Raw genomic sequence first — 19197 nt, 5'->3', positions numbered from 1 at the left:
TCGAAAACAATAACACAATGAGTTTTTTAGCACTAGAATTAATTCTTCTTAATTTTAAGAAGATAAATTAATTTTTAATGAAAAAACAGTACTTAGGTACACATTATCTAAAAATTATTCACTTCCTAAAAGATTGTACATAAAACATCAATAATTATCTGGCATATGTTAGACTATAAACAGGTTCTTATAACATGGATTAATTTTCCTCTAACTTAATTGTTCACAGATGAAGAGTGTACTCCTCACTATTGGCTTAAATGAACTGTATGATGGGAGGAAACCCAATCTAGAAATTAGTAATCTAAAAAAAAAAAAAAAAAGGAACAGTAGCAGCAGTGATAATAATAACAATAATAATGGCTAATATCATTAAGTCCTTGATATGTGCTTGGAACTAGCATTTTATGTGCACTTTAATTTATTCCCACAAAAAACTTAAGGGTATATGTTGTATCATTCTGTATCAATTATAGATGAGAAAAGGGAGGCTGGGAGGGGTTTTGTACATTTTCAAGATCATACAATTAGTGGTAAAGCTGGAACTCCATCCAAATTCTTGCCCCAGAAAACATATTTAATCAATTCTCTATTTTAGGAAGAAGGGAAAACAAAAGATCTGTATCTTGAAAGGCAATGGCAGAAAATGTATAGGTATAACATAATAAAAAAATTAGAAATCTGTAAAACAATAGGCAAAATTTAGAAATTTATTTTTCCATTTTCTCACAATCAAAATGATACTTATGAATAGATTTTACCAGACAACTAATGTGGTTATTAAAGGTAATGTTTGATGATATGTGAAAATTTGATGGAACGGGTAGTACCACGGGCCAACTAGTATATGTAAGCCTTTCCACCAACCCGGAGAATTTTCTTGGTACCTCTCTTATGTATCATTTCTGTGGTCTACAGAAAGTCTTGGCTAGGTTTCCACTTAATGAATTTCTAGTTTCTAAAGTCTCTAATTCCCACTCTTGCCATAAGACACACTTTTCTCCTCAGTGCCCTGATCCAATTTAGTTTCTATTCTGATCCAGTAGCCTCAAATAGATGGCAAAGGGAACATTAAAGTAGTAAATAAATGAATCCATTGAAAAAGGATAAAGAAAATGATGACAATGAGATCTTAATCAGAACAAAAAATGTGAGGGAAAAAATGAGCAACGTATTTTTTTAAAACAAAGAATGGAGAAGCAAAACATTAAGCAAAATGGATTGAAACACTTCTGAGAATAGCAAATATTTTTTAATACCATACATAGAGGCGGGGTGCCTGGGTGGCTTAGTGGGTTAAGGGTCCGAGTTCAGCTCAGGTCATGATCTTGCAGTCTGTGAGTTCGAGCCCCGTGTCAGGCTCTGTGCTGACAGCTCAGAGCCTAAAGCCTGAGCTTTACATTCTGTGTCTCCCTCTCTCTCTGCCCCTCCCCTGCTCATGCTCTGTCTCTCTGTCTCAAAAATAAATAAAAACATTAAAAAAATACTATACATAGAGGGGATAAATTAAATTTCAGTAGCGTAGATACTCTAGATTAAAAAGTACCTGAGAAATGAAATAAAGAGAGAAGAAAGACAAATGACCTGATCTTACTTTTAATGGAGGTAGGTTTGCTATAAAGGGTAAAGAGGTGATATCCACTGATAGGTAAACCCAGTAGCACCCAGTGGAGGTCTCCAGCCTATTCCCAGACTTTTAGGAGAACATACGGAGACAGAATACAAATCTTAGTCTTGCAAAAACTAGATTTACTTACATACAGTATGTAAATAGAATCTTCTTTATATTCACAAATAGAAATGCTATTAATTGTAAATTTGAAATATGAGTAAAACCCATTTCTTGTTAGCCAACAGTCCCCTTCAAGGAACTTGGGTTACAAACATCTAACGCCATTTACCACTGAGAGAGAAAGTTTGTTGGGTAGCACGTGAGGTAAAGAGGAAGACAGGATGAGAAATTGGCTAAAATGTTGATAGGGCCAAAGCCTGGAACAGGAATATGTAATCTGGACTCATAGTCTGCTTACTAATTTCTTCTCACATTAGTTTACTTGTTTCTCCATGCAGCTATTAAAATCATATAGTTTTAAATAATTGAGATCTAGAAATTGTGCTGGGAGTATTTTTAAAATAGAGATTTCTTTTAACTGGATATTAGGATCCTCTCATACAAAGGACATTCATTGGAAAACAATATTAAAGAGATAATTGATTTTTTTTCTTTCTCCTCCTCCCCTCTTCTCTCCATTTTCACTTTCATCAAACTCTTAAAATTGATTTTAAATTAACATATATCCTCCAACTATGAAACTATTCTAAAATATGACTTGAGAAATAGTTTAGCAAAATGGAAGACAAATATTTCCATAATGTTGTAACTTTGCCATATACACAAGTATCTGTCATTAAAAGGAATTGTAACAGGGTTGTCTACTCTTCCCCTACACTTAGAATAAGGATCTTAATCTTAAACATCACATAAATAGGAGAGATTTAATTAAAACCTCAAGAAATGTGTTACTGTTAATTGAATTCTTGCTACAGTTACCTTTGCAAACCCATGTTAATGAAACTCCAGTTCAAAGTGGATGGGTTTGGGGAATTCAGATAGCTCTTTATTTCCTTACCTGAGATGCCATGATAATCTCGTCAGCCAAATACCCAGCTAGGAGAGTTCTCGTTTGTAGCTATTGATCAAGTTTACACAAACTGTTAGGATTTCTAAACAAAACGAATCAGAGGTTCAAAGGCCATAAAGCAAGGTCAGTGAGTGAGAAAGGGAAACACTTCTTTGCATTTTGCAAGCCTTTCACCTGTAGAGCAGAGAATGGACTGGCTCCTACCTGAAGCTAGGGTCCGCTCCGCCCCTCACCTAGCTCCCCCTCCCTTGTCCCTTCCCCCACCGGCGGAACGTCCCCGTCCCCCGTTCGGTATCTCTCGGTATTACCAAGCTATAAATTGCTTTAGAGCTTAGAGACAATCAGGTCAGCACTGCTCTCACAAGGGAAAAGCTTCTTACTTCCGAGCAGAACCGTTCAGGGGAACAAGAGGAAGGAAGGAGGGAACCGGTGCCTTCGTCGTCACTGGGCTGGCGAAGGGTGGAGAGAGAGATGGGGGAGGGGACGGACGGAAACTGCATCCGCAGCGGGGTCGCACTTGAGCCCAGTCTACAAACTTCGAGGTGGCTGCATTGGAAACTCCCGGTGCGCTCTCCACTGCCTGGCAGCTGCCGGGTGGAGTCGCGCTCCCCGGCCCCACCTATGGGACGGAGCTTCCCCAGCAGCGCGGGGCGCCGCACCCCTCAGGAAAAGTCTCCAGGCATCTAGCAAGACTCGGGGCATTCTACCCACCACTTCCACCCCAGAAAACCCCCGCAGGATACTCTCATTAGCCTCCGAGAGCCCAGAGGACCGCCTCCCTGTGGCTCAGTTTGAGGACACTGTGCAGATCCTTTCCTATCCCCGCCCTGCTCTGCTTTCACAACTCTGCTGGGTCAAATGGCCAAAGACAAACTTCTGCCTCTCCTTCCCCGCTCCCACCTTAAAAAACAAAAACAACAAAAGAAAAAAAAAAAAAATCCCACAGTCTGCGAACCCACACGCATCGGAACTCCTAGCGTGCTGTTGCAATCTGGGCATGCTCAGTATCAGAGCAGGTTTTGATTGAAAGTTAAAAAAAAGAAAGAAAGGGAAAAAGCTTTGTATTATGCCGTCTCCCTCTCTTGTGCATAGGGCTGGCTGAACAGGTTGCAGGGCATCCCTGCGCCTCCCCAAGGGGCTTATCGGGTGCCCTTGATTGAGTCTCCTTGGGATCTATCCCTCTCTTAGTTCACCCCCTCCCCCAGCGCTCCCGAACCTCCCTCTCCCGGTCCCTGTCCGCTGTGGGGATGGAGAGACACTAACAGAACTGGGATGGGCAATGTTGGCTGAGCGGATCCACCTATTATTAGTGGGCCCGGATTGGCTCCTTGCAGCAGCGTACCGAGGTGGAACCAATCAGGCGGTCGGGGCTGGGAGGTGATGGGCGGCCGCCTCCTCACTGGAGGGATTCCTGGAGAAGCTGCAGTGTGGGGATGCTCTAGACCAAGTACTGCCCTCCGTGTCTTTCTACCTCCTCCTCCTGCAGCGGCGGCAGCCCAGCACTTAGCGGCGGCAACTTGAGGCTGCACCCGGGGCGAGCCCCCCAGGGTGGTGCTCCACTGAGAGGGGGGCTCAGCGCCCCGAAGGGGTGTGTGTAGGGTGGGGTGGCCAGCTGGGACCAGCTGGTGGCCCTGAAAAACCTCCCACACACCCACACCCACACACCCCTTTTGTGTTGCAGGCTGCCCCTCCAAGAGCAGAGGCAGCGAGAGGACGCGTGTGTCTTGCACAGGTCCACGCGGGGAGAGCGGTGGGGACGGAGACCGGCACCACCTTCTGGTCCTCCCTCCAGGTAAGACAGCGAGACTGGCAGCGTGGCCACCTCGGAGGTGCCCGTTGGCTTGAATTCGCCCGCAAGATTTTGCTGTCGGTACACTTGGGTTTTGGTCGTGGGAGGCTGCGACCTGGGGAGGGAGCCCCGGGTGGCCTATTGTGAGAAATATAATGAGCCACATGTACATCTCCTGGAAAAGCACTTTGCCCAGCGCCCGTGATTCAGAGCCCGGAGTTGATGTTGGGCATCCCCCATCTTCTGGCTGCCTCTTTCCTTCCCATTCTTTCTTCTCCGTCCCCCACCCCCAATCTCCATCTCTCACCTCCCCCGCCCCTTGCTCAACCCCTCTCTCTCTCTCTCTCTCTCCTCTCTCTCATCTTCAACCTCCTCCCATCCTAAGAACGCACAGGGTTTCTTTCTCTTCCTGGAAACGATTGTCTTTTCTCAGAAGAAAGAGGGGGTTGAAGAAAGGAGAAAGATTTCTTTTTCCCCCGGGGGGGGGGGGGGAAGGAAAACAAGATAGAATACAATCTCTGCCAAAATTAGAGTACAGAAAGCAATTAAACTGAATAAAGGGAGGAGACAAGCCTTCCAGCCCGGGCTGTCAGAGAAGGGAAGCTTCAAGTTTGACTTGATCTCCTCTTTACAAGAGGCTGCGTCTCTTATTTGATTCCTTCAAATGAAACAAAAATAAACCACTGCTTTAACCCACTTTCAACTGCTTAATTGCTGTTGCTTTTAACCATGTGCTAACCAAGTGCGAACCATCTGACTTTTCCTGTTCCCATCCGTCCTGTGGGGCTATTTCATATTGCCCATCAGCAGTAATATCTGAACTTTGAGGGGTTTCTCATATGAAGAAACACATTTTTTTTTTAAACAGAGTCTTACCTTCCTGAGGTTCTCTGGTATGGCCTTTATGTTGGGGAGGGCAAAAAAAAGAGTAAAGTTTCAAGACATTTTTGTAAGTAACACCAGTGTTATCAGGAGGTTTGGATTTCTCTTTTGAGAAAGCTAATCTTCTAGTTAGTTTTGTGTACATGTTAGTTTTCACTTTATTAAATATTAACCCTTTGGTGAAATCAACCATTTCAGTTTGGTGTTAAAGCTAATTTTGTGTATGAATTGCCAGTTCATCCTACCATTCACTATGCTGTGCATTTGATTGCCTAGATATCGTACTCCTGCCTTGCCTTATTTTTTTTTTAATGAGAATATTTAGTGAATGTAAACATGGCTGGTGTTCATGCAATTTCAGTACCCCATTTGGAAGGCACACGGACGCTCAGCTGGCCAAGAATCCTCTCGTACTGGAACAAAGTTTAGAAAGTAACGGTAGGGAGATAGGCTGGAATTTTAAAAACCTTAAGGGGAAAATTGTTTTTGTTGTCATGTCCTATTATGAGAAAGAGAAGGACAGCAAAACAACTATGTTCCCTGCTGCCTGCACAATAGGTCAAGTAAAAGGTACTTGTTGGACAGAGTCTTGACAGCAGCTTCAGCAATTTCTAATTCTCTCATCAATGATATAAGCTTTCCTTTCCTTTTATTCATCAGAGACAGCTAAGTGATTATTGTCAGATGGGAGGAGGTAGAGAGAAGTGCCTAGCTGAATGTAATGGGGAAAGCATTCCAAGTGGGTCCTACATGAACGCAGAGAAGCCAGCAGATGTTAGTATCCAGATGACTCCTTTCCTTTGATTTATCAGGGGAAATGCCAACTCTCATGTTTTGTTCTATTTGCACACTTGGGGTAAAAAAAGGCAATCTTCTTTCTAACTCTGTCTGGTCTTCCACACTAATTTCTGGACCCCAGAAAGTATTTTTTTTAAACCACATATCTTTAGTGTATAAGTTCATACACTGACTTAGAAAGGAGCTGGTTTCATTTACTATCAATGTAATGCATATTTTCTAAACCATTTTCCATTTGAAGCACTTATCTTTCCTATCTAAGTAGAATTAGCTAGAGTCACAAAAACAAGATCTTCTGTCTAGAGCTTTCGGCATTTAAATGCCTTGTTGTTGTTGTTGTTGTTGTTTTTAATGTAGTATCTCTGTTGAAAGCTAACTGATTTTTAGAGGTGCCACCTTTTAGGTACAAGGACAAAAGGACTGTCGCTTAATTGCCTTATATGTGTACAACTGAATTAACAAGTTTATACATGAAAAGATGTACAAAACAGAAGCCCAATTACTGCCCATGCAAGCAAATTAAGATTTTGTTTGTTTATTTCTCCACTGTCTTAGGGAAGGTATAAAAGTTTGTGCTTGATTTGTGAAATTTATTTCCATGTATCTTTACAAATGTTAATTATAGCAATTACCTGTAGGAGAGATGCATATGAGTAGTTTTTCACATACTTCTGAAAAATTAAGTCTTTATATTCTAGAAGTCAGAACTAATTCCAATATATAGTGAGTGGATTGAGAGAAGACTTTAAATGATACATTTTAGGAAAGTATTCCCACAAAATGTTCTAATGTGACAATTTCATATAATCTTCACATTTCCTCCTTTAAAAAGAATATCTTAGTAAATCCTCATTATGTTTTAGAGCAAACATGGCAATTAGATTTTAAGGTATTCTTATCAGAACTGAGGACTGCTACTATACACAGGAATCCTAAAATACTAATTCCATAAAATACCATTCAATCTTAGTAGTTGCAGAGTACTTTTATGCTTCATTTCATAATGGAGAATATTATTCTATTTGGTCCAATTATCAGATAGCTCTAATGAAGAAATACGAAAATGGATAACATGGTATTTACATGGTAAGATTTTCAGGTTAGGCTTGATGCTAACTGAAAATAAAACTAGAATATAGTAGCTTGTTTTAAATGATAGTTGCAAGATGAAATGGAAGTTTAATAAATAAAATGCAGAATGTGTTAGGTAGCTGAAAGTTAATTTGAACTTCCCGTTAACCTAACAATAGCATGGACATGATACCAATTCATATCTTTTGAGGCTAGTTTATTAAATCAATTTAAAGAAATTCCCCAAACAGGTTTTTAGAACCATCTAATCTAAAGAATTCGACTCAAGATGGACAATTTTATGAGCCTGAAATACTTATAGCTCTTATGATTTCCAGTTTGTGCAACAGCCGGGAAGAGATATCATTAATGCCAAATTGGAACATAACATTCCTTTTTCTAATGGTAGTGATTAGACGATTTAGGGGAGGGAAAGCAGAAATAAAACATTTTCATTACATAATTGAGTAAATTTAGTCTGATATTACAAAAAGCCAAGACCAAAGTTTGACTTTCTGCCATAAAATAATGTAGGTATGGGTCCTGCAAGTGTTTTGCTAAACAATAATGCTTTCTAAAATTACATGTCTGCTGTACTTGTGGATTTTTAAATTTTTTCAATGATTTGCTTGTCACAAATACATCCGTATCAAAAGTTTAGTGGATCAGAGATACTTTTTAGCTGAATTTGTTTTCCATTGAAATTGGCTAAAGCTATTTAAACTGGAACAAAGTATATGGCAGTCTAAATTCATAAGTAATTAGCATTTAGGGATGTGTGTGTGTGTGTGTGTGTGTGTGTGTGTGCGTGTGTGTATGTGTGTGTATACACACAGATGTATACACACACATGTGTATACTTTTTAAATTATGTAACTTTTTCTAAAAGGATTAGAGATTAATGGACAGTATCAAATAATCTGCTGAAGCTAGGGACTACTGTAAAAAGGACCCTTCAAAGAAAAATAACAGTGACTTGGGGATGCTTTTAATGGTTCTTTGGCTGAAAGCCTATTATACCCAGAGGCAAAATTAATGGGGGTCTAGATCTTTCCCTTTAGACAGCTTTTCTATGGCTTTGGGAAGAAGTTATTGTTCATATGAGTCATGGATTAAAAAAAAAATCAGTACAGGAAGATGCACTTCTATATACAGGTGACAAACCAAAATCATATTTTCATATAATGTAGGGATAAACTTTCTGTTTTTCTAAAGCTTGTATCAGGTGGTTTTTTCAACATTTGCATAAAGCTAAACTTGTTCTGAATCTTTTACAACTGTATGACATGGTTATTGCTTTTTTCAGGTAAGGGGGAGTGGTTTGGTGTCTTTAATAATCACTCAAGGAATGATCAATATTTTTTCATAATATTTTTGAACTTGATTTAAACATCTCCATTAAGTGTGGCCATTTTTTTTTTAGAGCAGGCATTTATTTTCTCTAAGGAGAAGAAAACAGCATGTTTCCTTTAACTTCCTTGTCACTTTAAGAGTTCTTGAAGAGCTGCTTTTATATTGACTGTAAGATAAACTATGCTAGCAGGGCATATGGACGTCTCTCTACTCACATGGGTTAGTAATAGGAAAATAAACTTATTTTAAATTATACTGCAAATATGTTAACGCTATCTATTGCAAGTAAGAAAGTATGCTGTCCTTTCTTGCACCTATGAATAAAACGTGAGCCTTTAACTGTTTTATTTTTAAAAAAACCTATTATTTTTAAAGTGTACAGTGAGGGGCGCCTGGGTGGCGCAGTCGGTTAAGCGTCTGACTTCAGCCAGGTCACGATCTCGCGGTCCGTGAGTTCGAGCCCCGCGTCAGGCTCTGGGCTGATGGCTCAGAGCCTGGAGCCTGTTTCCGATTCTGTGTCTCCCTCTCTCTCTGCCCCTCCCCCGTTCATGCCCTGTCTCTCTCTGTCCCAAAAGTAAATAAACGTTGAAAAAAAAAATTTTTAAAGTGTACAATGAGAAATCTATGTTGTCAAGAGTAAGCACTGGAGATGCTCTTTGTACAGTTTTAAATATAAATGTAGAGGTCCTGTTGCAAAGAAGCCCTCCTTTAAAATATGTTCCTTAATTTAAAAGCAATATTTAAGAAAGTTCTAAAACAAATTAAAGCCCAGTTTAGAAAAAAAGTAGCACATTTGTGATAATATTAGAGATGAATTTTCTGCCACATCTTTGAAAAATGAGAAGCAGATTAAAAATTATTTCTCTAATTTCTATAATTTTTATATTTGGTTTTATCGTAAATTTTAATTGTGTGGAACTAGTTTTTGTTCTCTCTGTGTTTGTTTTGTCTCTACAATGCTCAGTGCTTAGAAGGCTATGTGGCATGCTGGTTCCCATAATTTACCAGTAATATAAACGAGGGGAGGTTAGAGTTCATCTTTTTTCGGTTATTGCTATTGTGGAAATAGAAAGAAAAAAATACTGGTCATTCCTATACTGGTCTCACATGTAGTATGTTGAGCATACTAATTATACACATAGGGAATAATTTTGTTAAAGAGGAGCTCCGGAACATTGTAAGGCAGATGAAGATGACAAATGCCTTTTATTTCTTAGCTGTTTGTACAAAATGGGAGCTAGAAAATTTCCATGCAAAGAATGGCCCTTTTCAGCTAGTATAAGAATCTGGTAAAACTCTTTTCCTAACAGCCTGTAAGACGACATTCGATCACACATACCAGACAAGAACTCTGCCGGAACATCCCCAAATACTGTGCGTAAGACATTTAGCCAAGTGCCTCAGTCAGGAATTTATTTTTGGTTGAAATATCCAATTAATCAAATCCAGGGTTGGTACTGAAATGTGGGTCTTATCTCATCCCCGTGCACCTATTGTGAAATGCAGCTTTGCTTCTCATCCTAAACAGCGTAGAGTTCATATAATTATGATGTTTTGCCAAAGGATATCCTGAGTAAAAGGAGTTGTGTTTTTTTCTTCAATTAGTAAATGTTGTCTTTTTTTTCATAAACAATTCAACTAGTTAAGGATAACATGCACATAGGCACTTAAACACAAATAGAATCACAGAGTTATTTAAATGTAGAACATTCTTAGGCTACAATTGCTTAAATAAGACACACTATCTCTTGTCCTCCTCTCACATCCCCTCTGACTACAAGCATCTTTTCACATTAGGAATTAGACAAGCCCAACCCACACCTCTGATGAGAATTCCCTGGGTGTGGCCTCCAGAGGGCAGCCTCTTGTTTTTACGGAGGTCCATTTCCTCTCTGGGCCAGCCTTGCCGCCCAGACCTCACTCTTGCTGGGAAGCAGGTAATTGGATTTACTAATTGCTACTTAGAGATTTGTGGGCATATTTTCATCAACCTGAAGGCAAAAACACATGGAATACTCAGACGAAACATACACAGCCATACCAAAGTTAGCACTAACACTTTTAAAATGTGATGTTGGTCCATGTTTTTATAATTGTTTTTTTTTTTAAAGGCTTTATTTCATGGAATTTGTTCTGATTACTCACAGATGATGAGATTGTTAGACATTGAGTGAATCAATGTAACTTTTTGTACTTATTAATACCCGTGGATAAAGCTGAAATAATTGGTAAAAACAATTTCAGATCCTTGGGTTGGCTTGGGTACTTCCAAAATACACCTGTGTCTTGTTATGGAACCCTTAAAAATTTACATAACTCATCTTTGTTGTCACTGAAAATTGAGGACTCGTTTACTTTTCTATGGACTCTTTGGATATTACTGTGAACACCACAAAGGGTTGCTTTTAAGACAGATTATTAATAATCTGTTTTCTGACCTAATTTTATGTGAGAGGTACTGGAAGTATGAACAACAGTATAGCATCACGGCAACAGACTAGACTCCCCAAAATGTCAATTTCTAACTGTGTGCTCGTGCTCTCTCCTTCAGAAGGAGAAAGCCAATTGAGTGCATTTTTTTTTCCTCATGATGTACTGCACCCCAGTATTCTAGCAATATAAACAGTGGGTAGGACCTTGTTCACCACCTGTAAAACAGGGACACTGTGTAATTTTGAGGACAAAAATCATCAAAAAAATTTTCTTAGACAAACAACTTAATGGCCTTTGAAACAAGGAGAAGTGATATAACACAGGTTACCAAGGCCTAATTTAGCCTCTCTCCCAATCAGGGTTTAGGTAGCAGGGTTATTAAGAACAGTTGACACAGTTTCTCAGGATAAAGACAAGGTAGCAAAGCATTGAATCTCTTTCTGACTTGGACTGTCTGCCAGGTCCTGGTTTACAAGGCTGGCTTTCTGCCTAATCCCCAGCATTTTCATCAGATTTGAGGACTGAATAAAGTGAACCATTGGGTATTAGAGCATATTTCTAGAGCACCAGAATCTCTTCTATAAATAGAATAACATCACCATCCTATTTTAACCAATGTCCAAAATCCAAGAACACACACACGAAAATTTATATATATTTCATACTTGAATATATGTAAATCAGACCACTATATGCCTAAAAATAATTTTATTATCTGGCTACAGAAATTCTCATGCTGCAAGGGTAGGTAACAACTTGATAGTACATGTATCTATTTTTAGTATTTTTATTAAATTTAAAAAGCCAAGCAATCACCTTGAGATATATCTAATAATTCAAGAAAGTGACATTTCAACAGAAAGCCACCATACTCATAAATTGACCAAAACTGCTCTGCTTTTAAATTGTGAAAACAACACAAGAAGACAAAAGTACCCTATATGCATGTTTCCTTTTTTTTTTTTTTTTTTAATCAGGAATCATATAGATACTTTCTGACACCACAAATGAATATTGATGATAGCGGAGAGTCGACTCCTTCAGGAAAAAGTAGAGTAGACAAGTTCTGTTATGGCTTTGAGAATCTGTTTCATGGTTTATATATTGAACACATAGCGACAGTTTTATATCTCTTGACTTCTGGACCTTTAGACCTGTATGCATTGAAGCATTTTACCACTCACTGCCAGAGTAGAAGAGATTTGCTCTGCTGTCCAGCTAAGAGTAATATAGTAACTCCCTTGCCTTACCTTGGTTTTCTTCCTTTGCCACCTCTCACCTTCCTACCCTCTCCTTATTCTTCCTTTTCTTCTTTCTATCTTGATGAATTATCTTCCTATAAAATCACTAAGTGGGAGCTTTGTTCTCTAAAGTGCATGATAATCTCTACCACCTGGACTTCCTTTGGTGTCAACAAGCAGGAAATTTAATTCTTAATTTATAGACATTTTAAGTTAGCTTTACAAAACAGCTGTATAGATAAATAAGGGAGCAGACTCTTCATTTGTTTATGAAATATGCCATGATTTGTGTGTTTGTTTTTAAGACCTTACATGTGAAGTCTAGCCTATTGGTAATTTCTAGAAAAAATTTGATTACAAAAAGATAGAACAATAGTGTTTGAAAGTCCAAACAAATGGCATATCCTCTTAGGCATTTTTTTTCTTTTTTTTTTTCTTTTTCCTATTTTGTTCTTCTAATGATAACAATTAATAAATGTTTTTATGGCAGGGATGTAGCCCTGAATTCTTAAAAAATTACATTGCCTTATTTGGTTTTGATGATGGAGAGATTCTCCATTTTACAGATGCAATAAAGCTGACTCAGAAGTTAAGTTACCTGCTTGCAATTACACACTCGGGAAGCCTTTATAACTCTCTCCTACCGAATCTTGCTGCCTCAGCATTTAATAAAGAAAAAAAAAAGTACATTTTAAAAATTCTCTCAATATATAAGAAGTAGTTTGTCATTCCTTATCAAAATTAAAAACACAAATCTAACATCACTAAATTTGGATATACTCTTTTCATATTGAAAAGGTAGGGAAAGTGTAATATGCAGTCATTAGCTGTGTGACTAAAACTCTGAAATAAGTTGTATTTGTAATTGAAAATGATTCAAGGGACTGTTTTCTAAAATGTAAGAGAAGTCACTAAGCCTGAGTCACTAGGCTCGGTTGGCCCTTAGTCATTGCTATATCACTGCGATAGGAGATGTCATTTCACTTGTTTCCTTATTTGTAAACTATGTAGTCCGAAGCCACCTCCTGGAGGGGCACAGAGATGTGACTGAGATAATGAGTGTTGTAGCTTTACTGCCTATGAGTTCTCCTTACTCCTCTCTCATTACTTCCCTCATTCGCACTCACCCACACAACCTGTGACTGCTTCCTGAGCATAATATTGATGGAAGTCGTTGAATCTGTAGATTCTTTTCTATTCCAAGATGGAGAGAGCTAAGCAGGGGACTTATGCAAGGCCCAATTATTACTCAGTCCTAGTGTGAAGTCTGTCAAATAGCAATTCTTGGTATGAAGAAATAAATACATTTGGACGTGATTAATACACATTGCAATGTGGGCTAACTTAATTGACTGTCTAGCGGATCTGATACAAAGAAAGGAATTTTAATTGGGAAAGACCTATAGAAACAATGCAAAGTTAATTAGAGCATAGGAGAGGTATTTATGGGGAGTTTTTGACAAATGCAGGGTAATCATATTCTTATGTTTTTACTACGTGTCAGGCACTTTTCTGTGTACTTTCCATGCTTCATTCCATTTAATGTTGCCAACAATCTTAAGAGGTTGATACTAATGTATAAATTTTAAATGAGAAAATTGGGGGGAAACGTAACTTGTTAGGGTCATATAACTGTTATATAGTAGGATATGGATTCAAACCCAAGCAGTCTATTCATGGAACCTGTACTCAACCATAAGCAATCATATAGTCATTGAGATCCTCAGTGGAAGAAGGGGAACAAATAGTGACCAGGAAGTAGGGGTGTCTCAAAGAGATGGACGAATCATAGGCAAACTTTGTCCACTTCATAGTTGGAGCCAATATGCCCACCACGGTGATGTGATAAAAGCATGAAACATCGAAGTCTTATAGACCTGAGTACAAATACCTACTCTGTCATGGTGAGCTTCAATGCGATTATTTCACTGATAGAGGTTTCATTTCACCAGGAAAGGAACTGTAATAACATTTGCAAATTGTCTCATACTCAGTGGATGGCAGATCTGACCACCCTGGCCACCCATTTTTATGATTCAGGGACTCTTTTATGTAGAAAAATTCCACCTAACTCAAAATGGTTTAGGAAAGAAAAGGGATTTTAAAGTTCTCATCACCATACATCATCATGTTCAGGATATTCCGGATTTGGTCATAGCTGGAGATGGAAAATCAAACCATATGATTAGGACCAGATCTGTTATCCCTTACTCCCTCCCAGCCTTCCATCTTAGTCCTGCTCTCCTCTTCCATTGCTTTATTTAGATTCAGCCTCTTAGTTTACAGTGGTAGGAATATACCCAAGGACTATAGGGTCATTTAAGAAATCTCCATGTAAAGAGAACATCTTTTTTTGACAAAAAATTTCAGGATAAGCATGACTGGAACAACTTGGGTCGCTTGCCCTGAACCCATGAAATATGTTATTTATCTAGGCTGAGCATTGTGTCATCCCTGGATGTAAAAGTTGGGCACAGCATTACTTAACTAAATAGAAAGAGAGTTTTGCTGTTACAAGAAGGAAAATGACTAGATTTAGGGCAGGCAAAAGCAGCCAACATCCAGTTCCCAAGGTTGAGGCCTTGACCTCAGAAAAGATGCCAACTGGCCTTAATGCTGGTGCAGGCTCTTGGAGGACCCCTGCTGTTCCAGGCACTAGTTGGTGGGTCAGGGGAAGATCCAGGGAATTCTAGGGAAAGATCCATTGTAGTTGAGGATGTGGAGAGGAATGACACTGAGGGGCTTAAAGCAATGGCCATTTACCCTTATGGAAACATTCAGTAATTTGACAACAGGTATGACTTTTTTCAGGTGGAAATGCTGAATATCAGAGGTTAAGGGCTGAGTTGAGTTTCATTTAATTCTATTTGGGTCCTTACTTCCTCTTTTTTTAATACAGTAGTCAGGTACTTCTAGAACTTGAGGATTCTTAGACTCTAAATTCAGTAGAGCTGAAAGCAGCTGCCCGAAGGTATGTGCAGGGCCAGTTGTGCATAGGTCAATACTTCAAATTGTTGTTTTGTGTGTGTGGGGGGGGAGGTTATTTCAAATTTCCAACCACCCTGTTACCCCAACTCCCTATATATTGCTACAGATGCAACAGAATGAACAAAAATATGATACGTTTTCCTCCCTGCTGTAACCCAAAATGAACAGGAATTTTTTAGGAATAATGTATTTCTTCAGTAAGTACCAACATGTTGCTATTATAAGCCAAGTACTGTTTTAGATGCTGGGAATGCAGAAGCAATCACAGCAGACACGTTCCCTGCGTTTAAGGCAGTTTGCATTCTAGGGAAGGATACAGACAATGAAAAGCAACAGCAACAGCAAAACACAACTAAGATAGTTTCAAAAAGTGAGAAATGCTGTTAAATAATAAAACAGGCAAGTAAATGAAACAAAGCAACACTGGGGACTCTGGTGAAGCAAAAAAAATATTTAAGTCGAGGCATAAAAACAGAGGGAGCCAGCTATGTAAAAGTTAGAGGAAGAGCATCACAGCTTCCCTCCACGGAGGGAATAAGTTTCTGCTCCTGGAAGAAACTGAAGGCAAATGCAGCCGAAGTGGAAAGGTACTGGTTTCATGAGTTGAACCCTGCTTTCATATTCTAATTAAAACAATCTTTAAATACTATTAAGGAAAAATTTCAAAACAATGTGATATGATCACAATAACCTCAACATAGTTTAAACACACATGAAGTGTCCTATCTGGGTAATACATTTTCAGTCTGTGTTCATATGCTTATATTGTTTTATGGTTATGGTATCATGGAATACATGCTCTTTCCACCCTGACTTTCAAAATGCGTTCTTAGGTGTCTTGCAGGTGTGTATTTTCATTCTCCATTTTCATCTTTAGAAGTGTAACTCCTTTTCTTTTGTGGCATGTATTCCTTAGACACTTTCTATATATCTTTTGTTGAATCTTAATAACCTTTCTCGTTTTGCCCTCCTTTCTAAGGGAATCGCACATGTGGCCTACCCCCTAATTTTATTATTTCTCTGAATTTGAGTGAACACCTTGGCTTTTTATCACAGTAATGATTTTTTCAATGTAATTTCCTTTTGAGTATATATTCGATGATATCCTCCAAAACTCTAATTTAGATTTTTGAAACAAAAGTAAACAAACACTGGAAACATAATGAAACAAATCAGTTTGTGTCGATTGTCATTTAGACAACACAAGTCTCAGAGCATTAACCGGAAATTATTTCTCCTTTATCTAGTTTCATATCCTGGTTTCGAGAACTCAATAACCCAAGTCTACCTAGGTCATCTTGTGATAGTAAACTGGGTGCTTACAGAGGCATATTAACTTCTGTGAGATTACAGTACTACTCAATATGCTGCAGTGGTAATGAAGTAATAATTAAAGCGTCAATCTTAAATGGCCTTCTATTTTCCCTTAAGATTCCTCTGGACATTATACTCTGATAATAGTATATTTTGAAAATGGAATTTTCTTTGCTGAAATGGCACAAACCCACCTATGTGTGAATACAGCAAGGGTGTTATAATAAACTATTCTGGTCAATAAGCGATAGGCTCTGTTTTCCTTATCTGTAGAAAGGAGGCTCTTCAGTATCCTAAATATCTTCTGTTTTAGTACATATATACAGGTATACTTGCAAATGTTTGGATTTTACAAATATTGCTGATTGCCCCACTAACTGCAAGTGTTTCAGGATTTTGCGGTGGTATTTTTTTTTTATCATCTCTCACTTGCCAATGCTTGAGAGACAATAGAAAAGGAGTGTTCTAGAGAATTGTGTGTGAGTGAATGAATCCACTAAATCTATATTTTCTAATGTTTTCAAATGACAGCCAAACTCAATACACAAGTTCAATAAAAAAACTCAAACAGAAGTTCAATAAAATATTTTAATGGTGTTGTGTTCTAATACTTCCTTTTCAGGTCTCTTTTTTCCTAATTCATTAAATAACACTTTTCAGTTCTCTTTTTTCCTAATTCATTAAATAACACTACTGGTCATGGCCAAGTAAGTTAATTTAACAACCTACTAATAGGTAACAATCTGTAGTTTTAAAAATACTTCTTTAGAAGGGGTGCCTGGGTGGCGCAGTCGGTTGGGCGTCCGACTTCAGCCAGGTCACGATCTCGCGGTCCGGGAGTTCGAGCCCCGCGTCGGGCTCTGGGCTGATGGCTCAGAGCCTGGAGCCTGTTTCCGATTCTGTGTCTCCCTCTCTCTCTGCCCCTCCCCCGTTCATGCTCTGTCTCTCTCTGTCCCAAAAGTAAATAAAAACGTTGAAAAAAAAATTTAAAAATACTTCTTTAGAAGTATTACCACTTTTCAAAGAATTAGAGTACATTTAAGATCCCATTAAGTGTATGTAAGTACAATTGATACTCAGAAATTTGCAGTGGGTTATTTTGAATACAAGGGATCATCATTCTGTAAATGTGTGAAATTTAATAGAATTCCCATACCAGAATTATAGTGTTCTTGCTATATTCACATAAGGGTAATTTTGTGTAAATTTGCACTGGGTTATTTTTTTTAATTAATTTATTTTTTGGTTTTTACTTAAATTCCAGTTAGATAACATTAGTGTCATATTAGTTTCAGGTGTACAATTTAGTGATTAAACAATTCTATACAACACCTGGTTCTCTTCACGGCAAATGCACTCCTCAATCCCCACCACCCGCTTCATACGTTGCCCCCATCCAACTCCACTCTGGTAACCATCAATTTGTTCTTTATAGTCTGTTTGTGGTTTTCCTCTCTCTCTTTTTCCCCCCCATGATGGTTTTGGTGGTTAAATTCCACATATGAGTGAAATCATACGGTGTTTGTCTTTCTCTGACTGACTGACTTCCCTTAGCATAATACCTTCTAGCTCCATTCACGTTGTTGCAAATGGCAAGATTTCACCCTTTTTTATGGCCGAGTAATATTTCTATGGAATTTTATATATGTATATAATGGAATTAACATATATATATGAAATATATATATGTATACATACACATAAACATGAGAGTGCAAGTATCCCTTAAAACTAGTATTTTTGTATTCTTTGGGTAAATACCTACACTGTTTTCCAGAGTGCACTGTAGTAACCTTTTTTTAAGCCCACAACGAATCTGGCACTAATATTGTTATTGGTCATTCTCACTCGAGCAGATCCATGTTAGTCTGCTACGTTCTGAGAAATTCAGTTAATAGCTACTGGTTATAATAGCTATCAGTTAAAAACTATTATTTCTTTTTGCTGAAACTGGGTCAGTGTGTTGTACTCCTTTTTGGTATGGATAAATTTTCTCATAGAGAGAGACACACAGATACACAGTGGTTAGAAATTGTTTCTCTTCCTTTAAAGTAGTGAGCAGAGAACCAGCCTATGGAACCAACACACAATAAATACTGCGCATAGGGTATTTAGAATTTTGTGTTCAAATTTAAAAACAAGCAAATACTATAAACCCCCTCAGTCTGTCACTAAGTTAGTGATGTTGTGATTTTATTAGATGATCTCTCTGATACCTTTCATTATTAACATATTTTAGAGTTATATGTTCAAATTTAAAAAACAGTGTGAAAACCCTCAATCTGCCATTAACTTCATGATGTGGGGATTTTACTAGGTGGTATCTCTGAAACCTGGCTGGCTCAGTTGGTCGAGCATGTGATTCTTAGTTTTGTGGTTTTGAGTTCGAGCCCCATGTTGGGTGTAGAGAGTACTTAAAATCTTAAAAAAAAAAGAAAACTTCCAGCACTCCTGGCAAATTTGGAGGGTAAGCTAAATCATGTGTGTTTTATAGGAGTCCTGACATGAGAACAACTGCTATTTTAACAGATGTTTGGATCTCTTAAAGAGCCCTCCAAGTTACCACATCCAAACCTGAACTCAATCTTTTTACTAATAAATCTAGTCCTTTCCCGATGTCTTTGATCCTAATGAATGATTCCACCATCTAACGAGTTGTGTTATTTGGAAACTCATTGTCATACGT

At 38.3% G+C, this 19197-nt stretch overlaps 1 protein-coding gene across 4 annotated transcripts in view; it reads left to right on the top strand.

The window, feature by feature from the left end:
• Positions 1-4039: 4039 nt before the first annotated feature.
• Positions 4040-19197, top strand: part of SYT1 (synaptotagmin 1) — a 554276-nt gene continuing 539118 nt past the window's right edge. For 2 of the 4 annotated variants that reach the window (XM_040491352.1, XM_040491353.1), the window contains exon 1: positions 4042-4434. The gene's annotated coding sequence lies outside the window, so the exon portion shown is untranslated. Of the gene's footprint in view, positions 4435-19197 lie in introns of all 4 variants that reach the window. The other 2 variants (XM_040491356.1, XM_040491354.1) reach the window with 2 other exon arrangements.

This window comes from Herpailurus yagouaroundi, unplaced genomic scaffold, assembly GCF_014898765.1.
Source record: "Herpailurus yagouaroundi ecotype Mexico unplaced genomic scaffold, PumYag 182, whole genome shotgun sequence".
Lineage (NCBI taxonomy): Eukaryota > Metazoa > Chordata > Mammalia > Carnivora > Felidae > Herpailurus > Herpailurus yagouaroundi.
This window is presented reverse-complemented; position numbering and strand designations above follow the sequence as displayed.